Source organism: Aythya ferina, assembly GCF_964211825.1.
Source record: "Aythya ferina genome assembly, chromosome: Z".
NCBI classification, from domain to species: domain Eukaryota; kingdom Metazoa; phylum Chordata; class Aves; order Anseriformes; family Anatidae; genus Aythya; species Aythya ferina.
This window is the reverse complement of record NC_140299.1, coordinates 70,145,275-70,162,443: the sequence shown is the minus strand read 5'-3', so window position 1 is coordinate 70,162,443 and position 17,169 is coordinate 70,145,275. Positions and strand designations below refer to the sequence as shown.

At 38.0% G+C, this 17,169-nt stretch overlaps 1 long non-coding RNA gene across 1 annotated transcript; it reads left to right on the top strand.

Annotated features, from left to right (window-relative positions):
• The first annotated feature begins 563 nt into the window (after positions 1–563).
• Positions 564–6,117, top strand: LOC311426755. The gene is made up of 2 exons (XR_014687003.1): positions 564–725; positions 1,969–6,117. It is a non-coding gene; the product is annotated as an uncharacterized lncRNA (long non-coding RNA).
• The last annotated feature ends 11,052 nt before the right edge of the window (positions 6,118–17,169 follow it).

The window sequence follows — 17,169 nt, the reverse complement described above, 5'->3', positions numbered from 1 at the left end:
TCTCTCACAGTAATCATCAACCCTCGTTGTCTTGCTAGACATGCTAAAAGTGATTCCAAAGTTTAGAAATGAATTGTTTAGCATATATGGAACAAAAATAATGCAATCAGCTGTGAGTTATTTTGAAACAAAATATTGTGCCAGGCTGAAACAAAAACACAAAAAGACATTTTGTGTGATGAGCATCAGCTCTGTTGTTGGACTGCTGCATTGCAACCACTACTGCAGCTCTGTTGGACAGGTGTAGAAGACAATCAGTGAGAGTCCCAGTTATTTTATGGATGTAATTAAAATACAAAGAAGCAGAAGAAATCCCCCACAGTTCAGGTGGAAAAAGTTAGAGACCTGCTGCTCCACCTGGAGAGTCACAAGACCAGGGGGCCAGATGGGATCCACCTAACAGTGCTGAGGGAGTTGGCAGATGTGATTTCTGGGCCACTTTCCATCATCTATCAGCGGTCATAGTCATCTGGGGAGGTCCCAGGTGACTGGAGACTTGCTAATGTGACACTCATCTATAAGAAGGTTTGTAAGGAGGACCCAGGGAGCTACAGGTCTGTCAGTCTGACCTCAGTGCCACCAAAAATGATGAAACAGTGATGAAACATCTTGAAAGCAATCACACAGCATATCCAGGACAACTGGGGTCCAGTCAGCATGGTTTCATGAAGGGAAACTCCTGCCTGACCAGCCTCATTTCCTTTGATGACTGGGTGACCAACCTGGTAGGTGACAGAAAGGCTGTTGATGTAGTTCTACCTAGATTTCAGCAAAGCCTTTGACACGGTCTCCCACAGTATTCTCCTGGAGAAGCTGGCAGCCCACAGCTTGGACAGATATATTTGCTGGGTTTAACAACTGGCTGGGTGGCCGGGCCCAGAGAGCGGTGGTGAAGGAAGTGACATCTAGCTGGCCACCGGTCACCAGTGGTGTTCCCCAGGGGTTGGTGTTGGGGTCCACACTCTTTAATATCTTTACTGATGATTTGGATGAGGGAATTGAGTGCACCCTCAGTAAATTTGCAGATGACACCAAGTTGGGGGAAAGTGTCTATCTGCCCGAGGGTAGGAAGGCCCTGCAGAGGGACCTGGTCAGGATGGGTAGATGGACAGAAGCCAGTGGGGTGAGGGTCAACATGGCTAAGCGCTGGGTCCTGCACTTTGGTCACAACTACCTCATGCAATGCTACAGGCCTGGGGGAGAGTGGCTGGAAAGCTGTGCAGAGGAAAGGATCTGGGGGTGCTGATTGATGCTTGCTAGAATAGGAGCCAGTAGTGTGTCCAGGTGGTCCAGAAGGCCAACAGAATCCTGGCTTGTGTCAGGAATAGTGTAGCCAGCAGCACCTGAGTGGTGATCATCCCCCTTGTATTCTGCTCTGGTGAGGCCACACTTTGAGTACTGTGTTCAGTTTTGGGCCCCTCACTGCATGAAAATCATCGAGGCCCTGGAACATGTCCAGAGAAAGGCTACAAAGCTGGTGAAGGACCTGGAACACAAGTCCTATGAGGAGCTTCTGAGGGAACAGGAGTTGTTTAGTCTGGAGAAGAGTAGGCTCAGGGGAGACCTTAGTGCTCTCTGCAAGTACCTGAAAGGAATCTGGGGGGAGCCGGGTGTCAAGCTCTTCTTGCTGAAGAACCAGCAATAGGACAAGAGGGAATGGCCTCAACTTGTGCCAGGGAAGGTTTAGGTTGGAGATTAGGAGACACTTATTTTCAAAAGAGTAGATAGGCATTGGAACAGATTGCCCGGGGAGGTGGTGGTGTCACCGCCCCTGGGGGTGTTTACGGAATTGTTGGGCTTAGTGCTTGGGAACATGGTTTTAATGAGTGACATTGACAGTAAGGGGACGGTTGGACCACATGATCTTGGAGGTCTTTTCCAACTGTAATGATTGTAATGATTCTATTATTCTATTATTCTGAGGTTTAGATCATTATTCTAAGGCAGTCATAACTCATCTACTTGCAGGTCACAAATGTCTGCTTCACTGGACACAGACTGAGAGACATCTCTGCCTTAATTCCTTGCAGAGGGAAAGTAAACTGATGACCAGCCCTGAACTGATGGACTTGACTGATTCAGAAGAGAACAGAGAATGTATCCTTACATCTTCTTGGAGCAGAGGGAAAGAAAGAAAGAGAGAAAAAGAGAGAGAGAAAGAAAGGAAAAAGGAAGAAGGAGGAAAGCAAGAGAGGGAAAGGAAAAAAGAAGAAGGGAAGGAAAAACTAACACCAAAAATAAACAAACAAAAAATTTGAAGATATTGATCATAGTGTGTAAAAGCCACACAAGTATTCATTTTAGTATTCAAGCCCATAATCATGTAAATTGTAGCTTAATCAATTAAAACACAATTAAATTAGAGAATAAAAGCACTATTGGAAATAATAAAAAATAAATAAAAATAAATAAAAAATAATAAAAATTATTAATAATAATAAAGATAAAATCTACAGCTACTTATATATCAGATATTCAATTAACTCCCATCTATCACCAAAAAGAATAATAAGAAAAAAAAAAAAATCTGACAGTAAAAAGCATTTGGATTGAATTACGGGAATTATAAAAGACAAAGATGAGAGTGATTCCAGCATCTGGTGTACAATAAACTAATTTGGGTCTCTGTTGATAGTAACAGAAGTACCGATGGGAAAATGGTTCAGTAGCTGCAAAAGAAAGCTTGCAGCAAAATTCTGTAAATTGAAAAGGCAATAATGGGAAAGCAAGTCTCTAACAGAAAAGAAGAGAAAAAGAGAAGAGAAGAGAAGAGAAGAGAAGAGAAGAGAAGAGAAGAGAAGAGAAGAGAAGAGAAGAGAAGAGAAGAGAAGAGAAGAGAAGAGAAGAGAAGAGAAGAGAAGAGAAGAGAAGAGAAGAGAAGAGAAGAGAAGAGAAGAGAAGAGAAGAGAAGAGAAGAGAAGAGAAGAGAAGAGAAGAGAAGAGAAGAGAAGAGAAGAGAAGAGGTGTCAGTTAAAATAACTTTCTTTTAACACTTGGAAATCATTGTTTTGTATACATAGGCTCTGATAATGCATTAGGACATATTGCCATTGGTATCAATACCACCACATCGGGCCTGTTGAGCAAATCTTCATTAGACAGCTTAGAAATTCTCCAGGATTATGGTACTGGAGAATCTGACACAAGACTAGGGGATAAGGAGTGAGACTGGTAGGTAAGGAGAGACATTGCAAATTTGGCCCTTCAGAAGTCCAAATCCAATTCCACCAGATTATTTAAAGAAAGAGGAAAATGAGAATGATTGAGGAATATTTACTACATTTGCCAGGAAAGTTTGAAAAAATACATAACATTAAGAATATTAATCAAAATAATGTGTTTTACATTGGAAACTGCAATTAAGATAATGTGGAAAGAGGAAAGGAGCACTTGACTTCCAATATACCCTTGCACTCTACATCTGACTGCAAATATGCTCATACTGCAAAATACAAGTAGCATCAACTTCAGACTAGATTTGGAATATCCCTGAATGGAATAAATGGAAAAGTGAAATTCACAAAAAGTTTCCCAGTTATAGTGAGTACACTGTGAAGAAACATCCATAGAAAATATGTGAAATTTCTCTATTGTTTGTTTAGTCTGTTTTTTGTTGTTTCTTCTTGTTGCTTGTTTGTTTTTGTTTTCCCATTCTATTGAAATATTTTTACTTTTCTTGCTTTTAGGACTTTATTTTTTCACAATGCTGTTACAAACACTTTTTTGGATATTTCTTAAAGCTTTTTCCTACATCAAGCTCCTTGTCAGATATATGGATAAAAATGCTATGATCTTCACAGACGTGAAGATAATTGCCCAGTGCAGTGACAGACAGTAAAGCAAGGTATTTACACTTTACGAAGGGCAGTTGGGTATCATAGAGGAAATCAGTAATGACTGCTACTGATCAGATCTGTATTTCCACAGAAGTTGATACCGTACCTGAACTATTTCCATTAATGATTTAGAAGATGGTACAAAACTGCCGAAGAAAAATACAGTGTGGCACAAAGATTTTTCAGAATTATAAATGAGAAAGATCTGACATTTGTAGAGAAGGTGAAACCTTGCTTGATAGGCATTTTTAGTGGGGAAAAAAAAAAAAAAAAAAAAAAAGGTTTACACATGCAAATTTATATTTTTTGAGTATGCATTATGTTACATGTATAAAGATGATATATAGAAAAAAAAAAAGTGACTGAAAACAGTCCAAGTGTCTACTTAAGATGCAGGTCAACAGGTTATCTCAATGTACTGCTGTGATATAAAGGACCACAAAACAAAGGAGTGCTGACTAGAGTTAGGGAATAGACCTTGCCTCTAAATACTAATATTTGCTCTCTAATGAGATGTTATTCAGGTACTCAGATACTTGGATGTTACTGGAAACTTATGAATAGGAGGGATGCAAAAATCCACAAAAGTAATTCAAGGACTGAAGATATTAAGATACATTTATATGTTAAGAATATTAAAATTAAACTTCTATGCAACGCAACAGTAAGTAATAACTATTCTCATAAGAAGAATATTTAAAGCTTGCAACTGCCCTTTGATCAAGCTGAGAATTTAAAAGCAACTGGTTTAAAAGCAACATTGAACATGCTCAAATTAGAACAAAAGAAGAGCTTTTTAAGTAAAGGTGATTAACCCTAGAAACAAGCTATCAAAGGACAGGTTAAATTTTCTATTCCTGGTAACTTCAGATAAAGCTGGCACCCTCACAGAAAGTACAGTTTGGTCAAAAACATGATGGAATCAATGCAGGGGTAATTGGGGGAAACTGAAACTGTATGAAATGCAGGGTGGAAGATTGGATGAGCTATAGCCCTAGAAAGAGCTATAGCTCAGTAAATCTCTGATAACACACATCTTGTTTGGGAGTGCCCAAAGGAGATTGCTTTATCTTTCTAGCATATTGTCACAGAAAAATATAGAGATGTTATATTAGGCTTTAGAAGTTCAGTACTTATAAGTCTCATTTTCTCCCAGTTTGGCAGTATCTTTCCTTGTTTCATTGCTTTTTAACAAGTTGAAAATGTCACAGCCATTGCCTGCAAATATCACCAAATGTTTTTTTGTGTGGCACTGTTTCCATAATAATTTAGTTTGGATTAAACCCATCTCCACCCTTCTGGGTTAGAGAGGGAGAGAAGGAGAAAAGCAGAATATCTATCTTTAATCTTTCAAAAAACTGTAGTGTGTTTCTTGCAGAGAGTAGTCCTTTCCTGGCCAATGTATGGCTATCTGAGCAGTCAGCTGACATAAAGAATAATTGTACCATGCTCATAATTCTTATTTTTGTGGAAAAGGTTTTGTGTCACTATAAAATGTTGTTTATTGATTATGCTGACACTGTCAGTGAAGCCAGAGCCATTTCAGATTTCAGAATAAGAAAGAACTTCATGCCAAATCATATTCTTCATGATTGTCTTTGAATCCCTGAGAAGGGAGTTGTTTTCTACTGTATTTCCCAATTTACTGATATTGTGGTATTATTTATTGACGGAAAGAAAGAATAGGAGCTGCAGGAAAGGAGAAGCTAATGAGCAAACAATAAAATAGACTGAGGTCATATAATTGCTGTTGCTTAGTTTATCTCCATGTTTGAAGCCATGCTGTATCCCTGAGAATGCTTAAACTTCAACTCAAGTCTGTAACCAGCCTTGTTATAGGAGCACTTTCTGTAGAGGTTCATCTGGACACTAATATGGTTATTTCTCTCTGCATGAGTGCACAGATATTGCTCCTGTACTTCTCTGCATCTGACTGTAAAAAGCAATATTTTACTTGGTTTACGTTGCAGCAATCCATTATTTCCTTTACATTTTGTCATCTTCTCCGATATGAAATAACATTTTCAGTTCTCTCTTTTCTCTCCTTTCTGTATTGGACTTTAACTGTGATTTTTCAAGACTACAGAAGATTTGTTTTAACTACCTTAATGCACTCCTTTATCCTCTACCAACAAATTCTGGTTCATCTAATGTTGCAAACTTAAATTGAAACAAGAAGAGAGACTTGAACTCCCAACTCTTTTCATAATTCTAACATATAAAGTCCCACACAGAACCTTCTTAATACATTTTACTTCATCTTCCTCATAGTTATTATTTATATCTCATTATCAGCATAAGCTTTATTGGTCAAGTCATTGTATGGGTCCTGCAGAACAAAGCAGCAAAAGATTTGTGTGACTGTCAGTACAACAGAAGTGATGTTTGACATTAAGAATGACAGTCAGCCACAGCAGATGATGCAACAAGAGACTTACATAATCTATCCAAATAAAAGTAGCAGGTGTCAGCTCTGGTTTCACTGGCATAGCTTTCGTTGAGATACTTGCTAACACTGCATTCACTTAAAAAAACAGGAGGAACAGACCTCTTATAGTGATGGACTACACTGAATTTATCAGATAATTTACCACTGTGACTGCCAGTACAGTCTGTTGTTTGTAACCATATGAAGCATAGCAATTCCATTTTTCAAAATGCAGCACCACACACTGCAAGACTTAGTCCTAAGATGAATATGAAGTTCAGTTTTATTTTATATAGTAGCTTCCATTTAAAACATCAAAAACTAGTTGGCAAAGACACATGGAGCTGAGAGGGAACACTTTGCAGTGCCTGTCTCATCATTTACAAATGCAGAGAAAAAATGAATAAAAGAATGATGCAAGAAGACAAAAGAAAGCAGTGGTCTAGGGGGATGTGTTTCTCCAGTGGTAGGTAAGAGGTGATTGCTTGGGAATGAAATGCTCACTGCAATAAAAACTCTCATTGCTGATGCTGACCATGAGAATTCAGCCTTAGCTGAATGGAACTCATTAAGAACCTATTTTCATTCCAAATTCTTTTCCACAGCCAACAGTAGCAACCTTTTTAGGTACTCTGGAGGAATAACTGAATACTTTTAAAATCTCTGTAACAGTACCATGGTGTTCTTCAGAGACAAAATGGATCAACAAGTGGGATTATCTGAGCAAAAGGGGATTGAGGAAGTGGGGGAGGAAATCACACCTGCCAGACAGTCTTTCAGCGTGTCTGCTATGGTCCAGAGAAACATAGAGAGATAAAAATTACAAGAGAAAGATAGTAAAAATGATCTGGACTGTGGATTCTGTAGCTGGACAATCTTTACCGGCACAGTATATGTATTGTTCAACAACAGAGGGAGAAATTTAAGTCTAATGAAATGGAGAAATAGAGGTAGCTCTCATAAACATAATTTCTTTTGTCAACCATAAACAAAATTTTGTTCCATTACATGTTGCCATCAAAGCAATGGCCCATAACACTTATAAACTGTATGTACATTTATCAATATTGTCAATATAATCAATAGTAACTTGCTTTAAACCCAAGTGTATGCTAAAATAATGCAATCAATAGTTTGTAAGTATTTTTTTTAACACTCTGGTAATATTGCTAGGCAGCATGTACAAACCTTTTATTTATGAGAGCGATGTGCACCACCAAAGTGGTAAACACAGTCTTGTATAGTTGCACTTAAGCAGTGTTAAGAAACAGCCCAAGTAACAAACTTCATGAGAAGAAAAAGCAAAGCAAGATAAATACAAGGAACTACAAACATGCAGGACATCCTGATGAACAAACAAGAAGGGTTATTGCTAAATGGAAAAGCAAGGAAAGTAGGTCAGGAGCAAACCAGAACCCTCATTCTGGAGGGGGAGCACGTAGTATAGGAATATCGACTAAGACAAACGAAAACAGAAGGAAAAGGACAAGACTTCTCAGACTCTTACTTTGAAATCAGAACTATGCAGCATAAAATTGACAGACCTGAGAGAGTGGTAGGTTGTTCAGCTACCTGTAGAGTCGAGACTGAATAGTAGTAGGTTCAGCCACAGAGCAGATAGCCAGGGTTGCAAGTGAATTTGCATGATTCTTAGAGGGAGCATGTTGCTACAAATTCACAGCTTTTGATGTCTGTGTCAGACAAAGGAATGCAAATTTGAACATGTCTATATGTACTGCCTGAAAATAACAACTTGTCTTCAAAGTGCAGAACAGAGAATGTGATGAGGGGTCCTTAACTGAGTAATAATTCAGCCACATTACAGGGTTTCTGGTTAATGTTGGCATAGAATAATCCGCTTTCTTTAAAAAAAATAATATATATATATATATTATATAAATATATATATTATATATAATATAAATAAATATATATTATATATATTTATATAAATATATAAATATATATATAAATATATATATATTATATATTTAATATATATATATTTATACTAAAGCAGTGCACTTAAGGTGGCAGGAGAATACAAATGAGAGATAGAATCATTCATATTTAAAAGAAGGCAGCCCCTGGAAAACCCTGTGACATTGGTCATGGTCTACAGTGATCTAGAGTGAGTTTTTCTGGAGAAAAAAAATAAATAATAAAGGCAAATAAAAGTCCAAGAGTACTGTTTTCTGGAGAGTTTCATTTAAATTAATTATTTCTGATGAGGAAAAGGCGGAGGTGCTCAATGCCTTCTTTGCCTCAGTCTTTAGTGGCAATACCAGTTGTTCTCTGGATACCCAGTACCCTGAGCTGGTGGAAGGGGATGGGGAGCAGGATGTGGCCCTCACCATCCACGAAGAACTGGTTGGTGACCTGCTACGGCACTTGGATGTGCACAAGTCAATGGGGCCAGATGGGATCCACCCAAGGGTACTGAGAGAACTGGCAGAGGAGCTGGCCAAGCCGCTTACCATCATTTATCAACAGTCCTGGCTACCAGGGGAGGTCCCAGTTGACTGGCGGCTAGCAAATGTGACGCCCATCTACAAGAAGGGCTGGAGGGCAGACCCGGGAAACTACAGGCCTGTCAGTTTGACCTCAGTGCCAGGGAAGCTCATGGAGCAGATCCTCTTGACAGTCATCACGCAGCACTTGCAGGGCAAAATCAGGCCCAGTCAGCATGGGTTTATGAAAGGCAGGTCCTGCTTGACGAACCTGATCTCCTTCTATGACAAAGGGACGCGCTGGGTGGATGAGGGAAAGGCTGTGGATGTGGTCTACCTTGACTTCAGCAAGGCTTTTGACACTGTTTCCCACAGCATTCTCCTCAAGAAACTGGCTGCTCTTGGCTTGGACTGGCACATACTTCGTTGGGTTAGAAACTGGCTGGATAGCCAGGCCCAAAGAGTTGTGGTGAATGGAGCCAAGTCCAGTTGGAGGCCAGTCACTAGTGGCGTCCCCCAGGGCTCGGTGCTGGGGCCGGTCCTCTTGAATATCTTCATCAATGATCTGGACGAGGGCATTGAGTGCACCCTCAGTAAGTTTGCAGATGACACCAAGCTATGCGCGTGTGTCGATCTGCTCGAGGGTAGGAAAGCTCTGCAGGAGGATCTGGATAGGCTGCACCGATGGGCTGAGGTCAACTGCATGAAGTTCAACAAGGCCAAGTGCCAGGTCCTCCACCTGGGGTGCAATAACCCCAAGCAGAGCTACAGGCTGGGAGATGAGTGGTTGGAGAGCTGCCAGGCAGAGAAGGACCTGGGAGTGATGGTGGATAGTCGGCTGAATATGAGCCAGCAGTGTGCTCAGGTGGCCAAGAAGGCCAACAGCATCCTGGCTTGTATCAGAAACAGTGTGACCAGCAGGGCTAGGGAGGTGATCGTCCCCCTGTACTCGGCTCTGGTGAGGCCGCACCTCGAGTACTGTGTTCAGTTTTGGGCCCCTCGCTACAAGAAGGACATCGAGGTGCTTGAGCGGGTCCAGAGAAGGGCGACGAAGCTGGTGAGGGGCCTGGAAAACAAGTCCTACGAGGAGCGGCTGAGGGAGCTGGGCTTGTTCAGCCTGGAGAAAAGGAGGCTCAGGGGCGACCTTATTGCTCTCTACAGATACCTTAAAGGAGGCTGTAGTGAGGTGGGGGTTGGCCTGTTCTCCCACGTGCCTGGTGACAGGACGAGGGGGAATGGGCTAAAGTTGCACCAGGGGAATTTTAGGTTAGATGTTAGGAAAAACTTCTTTACCGAAAGGGTTGTTAGACACTGGAACAGGCTGCCCAAGGAAGTGGTGGAGTCACCATCCCTGGAAGTCTTTAAAAGACGTTTAGACGTAGAGCTTAGGGATATGGTTTAGTGGGGATTGTTAGCGTTAGGTAGAGGTTGGACTCGATGATCTTGAGGTCTCTTCCAACCTAGAAATTCTGTGATTCTGCGATTCTGTGCTCATAGTAGAGCCTTCTTTCAGACTATTGGTCAGCTTTATTTTTGCTTTGCCTTGTGCATAATGTTGTCTTTTTACATCTTGTCTACTATATCAGAATCACTTTCCATCTACTGTATTTCAGTAAAGTGGCTCAAAAAGAAAAAAATAATAATAATAAAAAAAAATTAAGCAGTTTCATTGTATTTTAGTTTGAAGAACTAGTTTGAGTAGACTTTATGCTGTTCTACACTGGCTCTCATTAGTTTTGAATATTTTGGTAACCTTTTTTTTTTTTTTTTTTCCAGAACAAATAAATGGAATGCGTAGGCCTTGAATAATTAAATTTAGCTTTCTGAAAATCATGGACCATAATACTCACCCAACTTCATAAAATTATGCTGGACTTGAGGATATGAAATGTTACAGAATAATATTGCAACTAACTTTTCCAGAAACTGAGCGTAAAACTGGTGACATCCCATGCAAATAAAAATATTCTGAGTTCAGATTTGTATTTCTGCTCTCTTGAAAGCTCATTAATATTTCCAAGTAGGTAATTACTTTTATTCATAAATCAGGTGAGAATTGTTCTTGTGTTCAGTGTGTAATAATTGCTTCAGTAATGTAACTCTAATCCACTTTGTCTCATGAGTTTACACCTGTAAACCTGTTTACACCTGTTGTGTGTACACATGTATACACACAAATGGAAATGATGAATTGACATCTCATAACTGCAAAGCAGTAAGACACTATGTACACATAGTTAGGCACTATGATTGCAATGAACACCTTGAATTCCCTTCAGATTAGCATACTTTACTTCACAGATTGAGGATACTACAAGTGAATACCACTTTTCTAGTTTACTATTGCCTTTCAGCGGCCAGGCAGTAACTCCTAAAGGTGCACTAAGGTCTTTATTTGTGATCACACATTTGAATATTTCACCCTTTCAGGTTTTGGAATATTTCACCGTAAGTCACTTGCTAACCTTTAGGGACAGGCATAGCTTTATTAGCCAGGATTGGACTACATCCATTTCTATTCACTAAGCATCTTGACCAAAGGCAAAGGTATGTTCAAAGGGACTCAGAAAAAAAAAATTGTCTGAATGTCCAGTGTTAATCCTAGCTTGCAAAACGCTGTTGAGAGGAAAAAAAAAATAAATAAATAAAAAAAACATTCAACCCCTCTGGCATAAAGAAAATAAGGCACTGTACAGCAAGATCTCCCAAGAAGAGCAAAATCACTTACTAAATTATTGATTTGTTATGTTGAAATAGGAATCCTTATTTCTAACCCAGGAAGAAATCTCTTCTAGAAAGCATTTCTACAGCTGAAACCAAATTTTTCTGTTTTCATCATGTAGCCTGTGCAACTCTGAGGACGTGAACCAGCCAGTGGAGAAGTATTTATATCTGCACTGTACTGGCAGAGTGCAATCAACCCATGACTCTGACAGTTGAACAGATCATGTCTCTCCTGACATTTTATGGCAAAGACATACATAAAACTGCTTGCAGCTGTAGGGAGAACAAGTGTCCTGCAGATGCTAGAAAAGAAGAACAGGTAAACTTTGGACAATAATTCACAGATTATGGACACTTGTCAGGCATTATGACTTTTTCATCTAGTACTAAATATAGATGAAAAGGTCATAATTTTTCTGAGTGCTGTAACACATCATGAGTTATCGGTCCCTGTGATATCAGTCCGCGGCACCACACTTCCTAGATTTCAGCTGGACAATGCATCACTGCAGCTTCCAGGTCAGTGTTGAGTCTTCCCACTGAAACTATTAAAAAAAATAATAAAAAAATACATTGTAGATTCCGTGTGAATGATGTACTTCAAAAGAAATTGTTTAATTTCCTATATTCTATTTCCAAGTAAAAGTCCTGAAAAGCCTTGTTGTTGACAGAAACAACTATTAGATACATCTGTCCATATCTCAAATTGTCAAATTAAGAAAAAAGACAAGGTAAACAGGAAAGTGTCCAGGATATACTCCTAAACAATCTTTCAAATTATCTTACTATATTTTTTCAGAAATTGTGATACTTTTTAGTTGTAAATTAATGTCAACTAAGTTAAACCAACAGCCCATGCTAAGAACATAAGCTAATTCCATCTAAACTTCCCACATATATGAAGTTGGAAATTAATGCTGACACTATAGTTGACTTAAAATCTTGGATAGAAAAAATAATAATAATAATATACCTGTTTGGAAGATGTTCTGTGATTTGTCTATGGTGTCTTCTTTACTCATTTGCAAGATTAGAAGATATGTAAATAGTCACAAGATAATTGAATTCTCCAATCCTCCACCTCTGAATTTAAAATATAAAAATATAAAAGTTTTAGTACTGTAAAGCAGGGAGGCCCAACAGAAGGGTGTCAAAAGTAGTGCCCTTTATGTGGGTTATATGCTAATGCATGCTCTTTTTTACTTACCTGCAGGAGTGAGAACCAAAAGGGATCAGTACAGATTCCTGTTTTGTTAGAAAGGTCATCCTTAGCCTCTTTTATTTTTTCTCTTTCTTTTCAGAGTGAAAAACAAACAAACAACAACAACAACAACAACAAAAGTGTTCTTTTATTGTTTTTCAATTTTAATTTTACTGTAACCCAAGGTCCCACTCTGGTGACACAAACAACTTCCAGATGAATTAAATACATGTGTTTGTGACACTGTGACTATAGCTGTAAGCTGAGCAGTCTTCCGAGCACAGGTCAATACTAGTAAATGTAACAGTGTGCAAAAGAGAAATGAGATACGCAAGATAAATAAGATAAATCTGTTGACTGAAGAATGAAGATATTCCACTTATATAAAACAAACACATACACATACACAAGGTTTTAAAAAAGTGAGTATAATTCTTTCATATCTTTATTTCATAATTTTGGCTAGAAATAAATGAATTAAATACATTAATTCCCTTAGTTTTATATTACTAATTCAGTCTGAATTTCTGTTTATTGTTTACAGAAAAGTGACTTGCTTTAGAAGATGTGGTCAGCTATTTGGTAAGATTTTAAATCTTCTAGTGAGATTTATTTATTTTTTTAAGTCCAGGACCTTTAAATTCAAATGAGGTTTCTAAGGTACATCTCTAAAATATGAATCTGAACACACAAAAAACAATTATGTTTTCATTAATTACATCACATTTCTAATTTTTACAATTAGCTCCAGTTGTAAAATTACAATAAAATAAGAAGATACTCATTGCTAATATGCTGCAATTGTTCAGTACTCCCTTTGTTTGTTTGTTTGTTTGTTTGTTTTAAAAAAAATAATGGAGTAAAGGAATAAAAGACAGAGTATAAACAAATACAAATTTAGATTTCTATCAATCGCTTATTTTTGTGCTACTTAGATTATTAATAAATATTTTCATAATTGTTTTTTTCGCAATCCATCTGTGATTTTAGGAGGAAGGATGATGAAGCAATTTAAGAGATCTAATACATAAATTTTATAAGACTGCTATATATTATATATATATATATATAAATGTTATATCCTTTCATATATCTTCAAACTGCACATTCACTGATCACTGTTCCTTTGACTAACCTCTGTTAGCATTAGCGAAGTGTGCTAAATAAAAGGTCAACCTCCACTTTGTGGAAAATAAAGCTGGTAAAAGGCAAGCTCAACTTTTATTTTTAAGTAGGTAACAGACTGTAAGGGATAATTGACAGTGAACAGTGATGTTATTCTGTTTAGTAAATGAACCCCTATGAAGCAGTCAGTAGTCAGTGCAGGTTCTTGGGTTGTGCACACGGTATGATAGTTCAGGGTATTGTATTTAATCATTATGGTCCAGAACACAACCAGTATTCCAGCTCTTCGTTGCAATTTTGACCTCTTTTAATCATTGTGTTATTTTCCTCCAAACCTTTCAGAGTCACTCATGGTTATTCAAGTTTGGTTTTCAGCTGCAAGGCTTCCCCTCACTTCTCTACCACGGCAAAATTTAAATACCTCAGTAGGACAGAATGTTGCTCACCTGGATCTACAAACTGACTGTATCGAAGAGGGTTATGTGGCATTTGCTCTCTGCATGAACAGAACAGGCTTCAGAGTAAAGTGTGTTGTCTTAAAAATACTGCTGAAAGTAAACTAGTGAGTACATATGGGAAGGAAGCAAGTAACTCACTAAAGGGAGGCTCTAGTTTCAATTTGGATGTCTTTTAATGACATACATAAATAATATATATACATATGCTACTTTGAACTTAGACTCTTCTACAGAAACTCTGATATCTTCCTTAGTTATTCAGTAGTTAAAGCTTATGGATGTATGTTATAAAAATAGAGCTTTTGATTTTGTGCATTTTACAGAACAATTAATTTATAGCTTGTAAAACACGTGAAACAAATCTGTGTACTAAACAAAGAAGAATCAGTGGTGATTCAAATGCCACAGAAATCTGAATATGTACAAATACACATAGCTGTTTCTCAGCTTTAAAAATTTGGAAGAATAAAATAATGCACAGACTTTAAGCTTTGCTAATTTGTACTTAAGGATTTGGCTTAGAGAAAACCCATTTGGTTAATTTTAACACATCTTCAATTCCCAGAAAAGTTCTAGAATGCTGGAAAAATGTTTATATTTTGCCAATGTCAAACAGGGTGAAGAGAAACCTCACAACATTCATAAATAAATAATGAGAAAACTGTCAAGAATTAAATGGGTAAATGAGGATTGCACAAATTTATGGATCTAGAGTTTTGACAAGGAAATCAGATTTCAGATTTATTTATTTATTTATTTATTTATTTTGTGAATTGTGTATTTAACTGAGAAACAATTCTGCAGATACAGCAAAATGACATTTGTCTACAAGAAGACACTGCAGTAACCATAGCTTACGCAGACATTATTAGGCTATTTTTAAACTAGCTACCCTGGTTACTGCTTCTGCAGTGAGATGCTCTGAGGGTTACATATGCTGAATATCTTCTTGGATTCCAAACCTCTGATTATCCAAGGCTCCACTACATGCTAAATATGTATAAAATACATTATTCTTTTCTATGTAAGGAGTAAATTTTGTATCCCTTTCCATGTCCATTTATCTATCTGTCTTAAATGAAACTATCCGTTAGTGTCAGTAATGGTGACTACTACACTGAAAAAAATAGAAAACCAGCTAAAGCAGAAGGTAGAACAGCGTCATGAGCTTTTACCATTTTCACATGTATTTGGGTTGTTAAAAATATTCTGCTGCTCATTATCTGTTCCTCAGTAATGTACATTTTATAATCAAAATAGCCAAAGGTCTCACATTCATAATGCCTTTTAGAAACTGCTAGATAAGATCTTCAGAGTTTATGTTTGTAGTTTAAAGGCACATTTTAATAGAAAATAAGTTTTAATAAAAAAAAAAAAAAAAAAAAGTTCATTTTTCTCTACAAATAAAGCTCTTTTTCTCTGATCTTGTATCATTAATGGGATTTGCCTTCCACTCAACCACAGAGGAAGTAAGTGTGGTATTGAATTCACTAGGTGGATTACAGCATTCAAGCCTACAATGCTAATTTGAATGGAAGGAATATTTGAGCTTCTCTAATGTGATTCAGCTCTCTTCTAGCAATTGGCCTGTGGGAGGACACAATCTGTTCTATCTGGTGTTGTCAGTGATTCACTTCTTTGACTCTGACTGGTTGCTGCTGCAATCCATACCAATTGCACAGGAAATGGTGTGATTAATCATACATATCTTTGTTTAGAACCCACAGTTATTATTTAATGTAATTACTTCCCAACTGCTGTTTAGTTTGAAAATTAGTGTTTCATTGTTTTATTTATTTATTTTAATTTGAAGTCTTTCTGCTCTGGTGTGCATGGCAGAAGAACCTATGAGAAGGAATATCAATCCAATATTTATTTTTTTTTCTCAAATTTTGTAAATAAATCCCCCTCCCCAGACACTTACTTTCAGTTGCATAACTGTTAGGATACCTTTGTATACTTTCCAGTTCATATTTATATCATATTGCATCATACGGGATGCATCAAGCACGGTATTGCTAGCCAGTCAAGGGAAGTGATTATCCTGCTCTACTCTTAACTGGTGCGGCCTCACCTCCAGTACTGTGTGCAGTTCTGGGCACCACAGTACAAAAAGAACATTAAACTGTTGGAGAGTGTCCAGAGGAGGGCGACAAAGATGGTGAAGGGCCAGAAGGGGAAGACATACATGTATGAGGAGTGTCTGAGGGCACTGGGCCTGTTCAGCCTGGAGAAGAGGAGGCTGAGGGGAGACCTCATCGTGGTCTACAACTTCCTCAAGAGCAGTGGAGAGGCAGGTGACCTATTCTCTGTAAACACCAGTGATAGGACCCGTGGGAACGGTGTTAAACTGAGGCAGGGGAAGTTTAGGCTGGACATCAGGAAGAGGTTCTTCACTGAGAGGGTGGTTGCACACTGGAACAGGCTCCCCAGGGAAGTAGTCACTGCACCAAGCCTGTCTGAATTTAACAAGCGATTGGACTGTGCATTTAGTCACATGGTCTAAACTTTTGGGTAGACCTGTGTGGTGCCAGGATTTGGATTTGATGATTCTTATGGGTCCCTTTCAACTCGAGATATTCTATGATTCCATGATTCTATGATATAAAATATTTAACTGTTTGCATGGATCAGCTATATTAGCTATTAGAAAAGAAAATTAGCCAAGGCAGACTTCAATTTCCCACGTTTATTTTTAATTCCAGGTTATTTTTGATGTCTTAGTTACTTGTTAAAACAGCAACAATAAAATGAAACATATAATTAAGAATTAGAAAGTAAAAAGATTTACCAATTTTTGTGTATGTTTCGATACTCATATTTGTCAGCTGGGGCAGGGCTAGACAGCTTAACAAGATCTTGCAACATGAAGGACTGTAAGGAAGCATGTGGCAGACCACAGTGTCACTTTACTTTTTCAATGAATCACTTGTGGTTCAACCTAGAA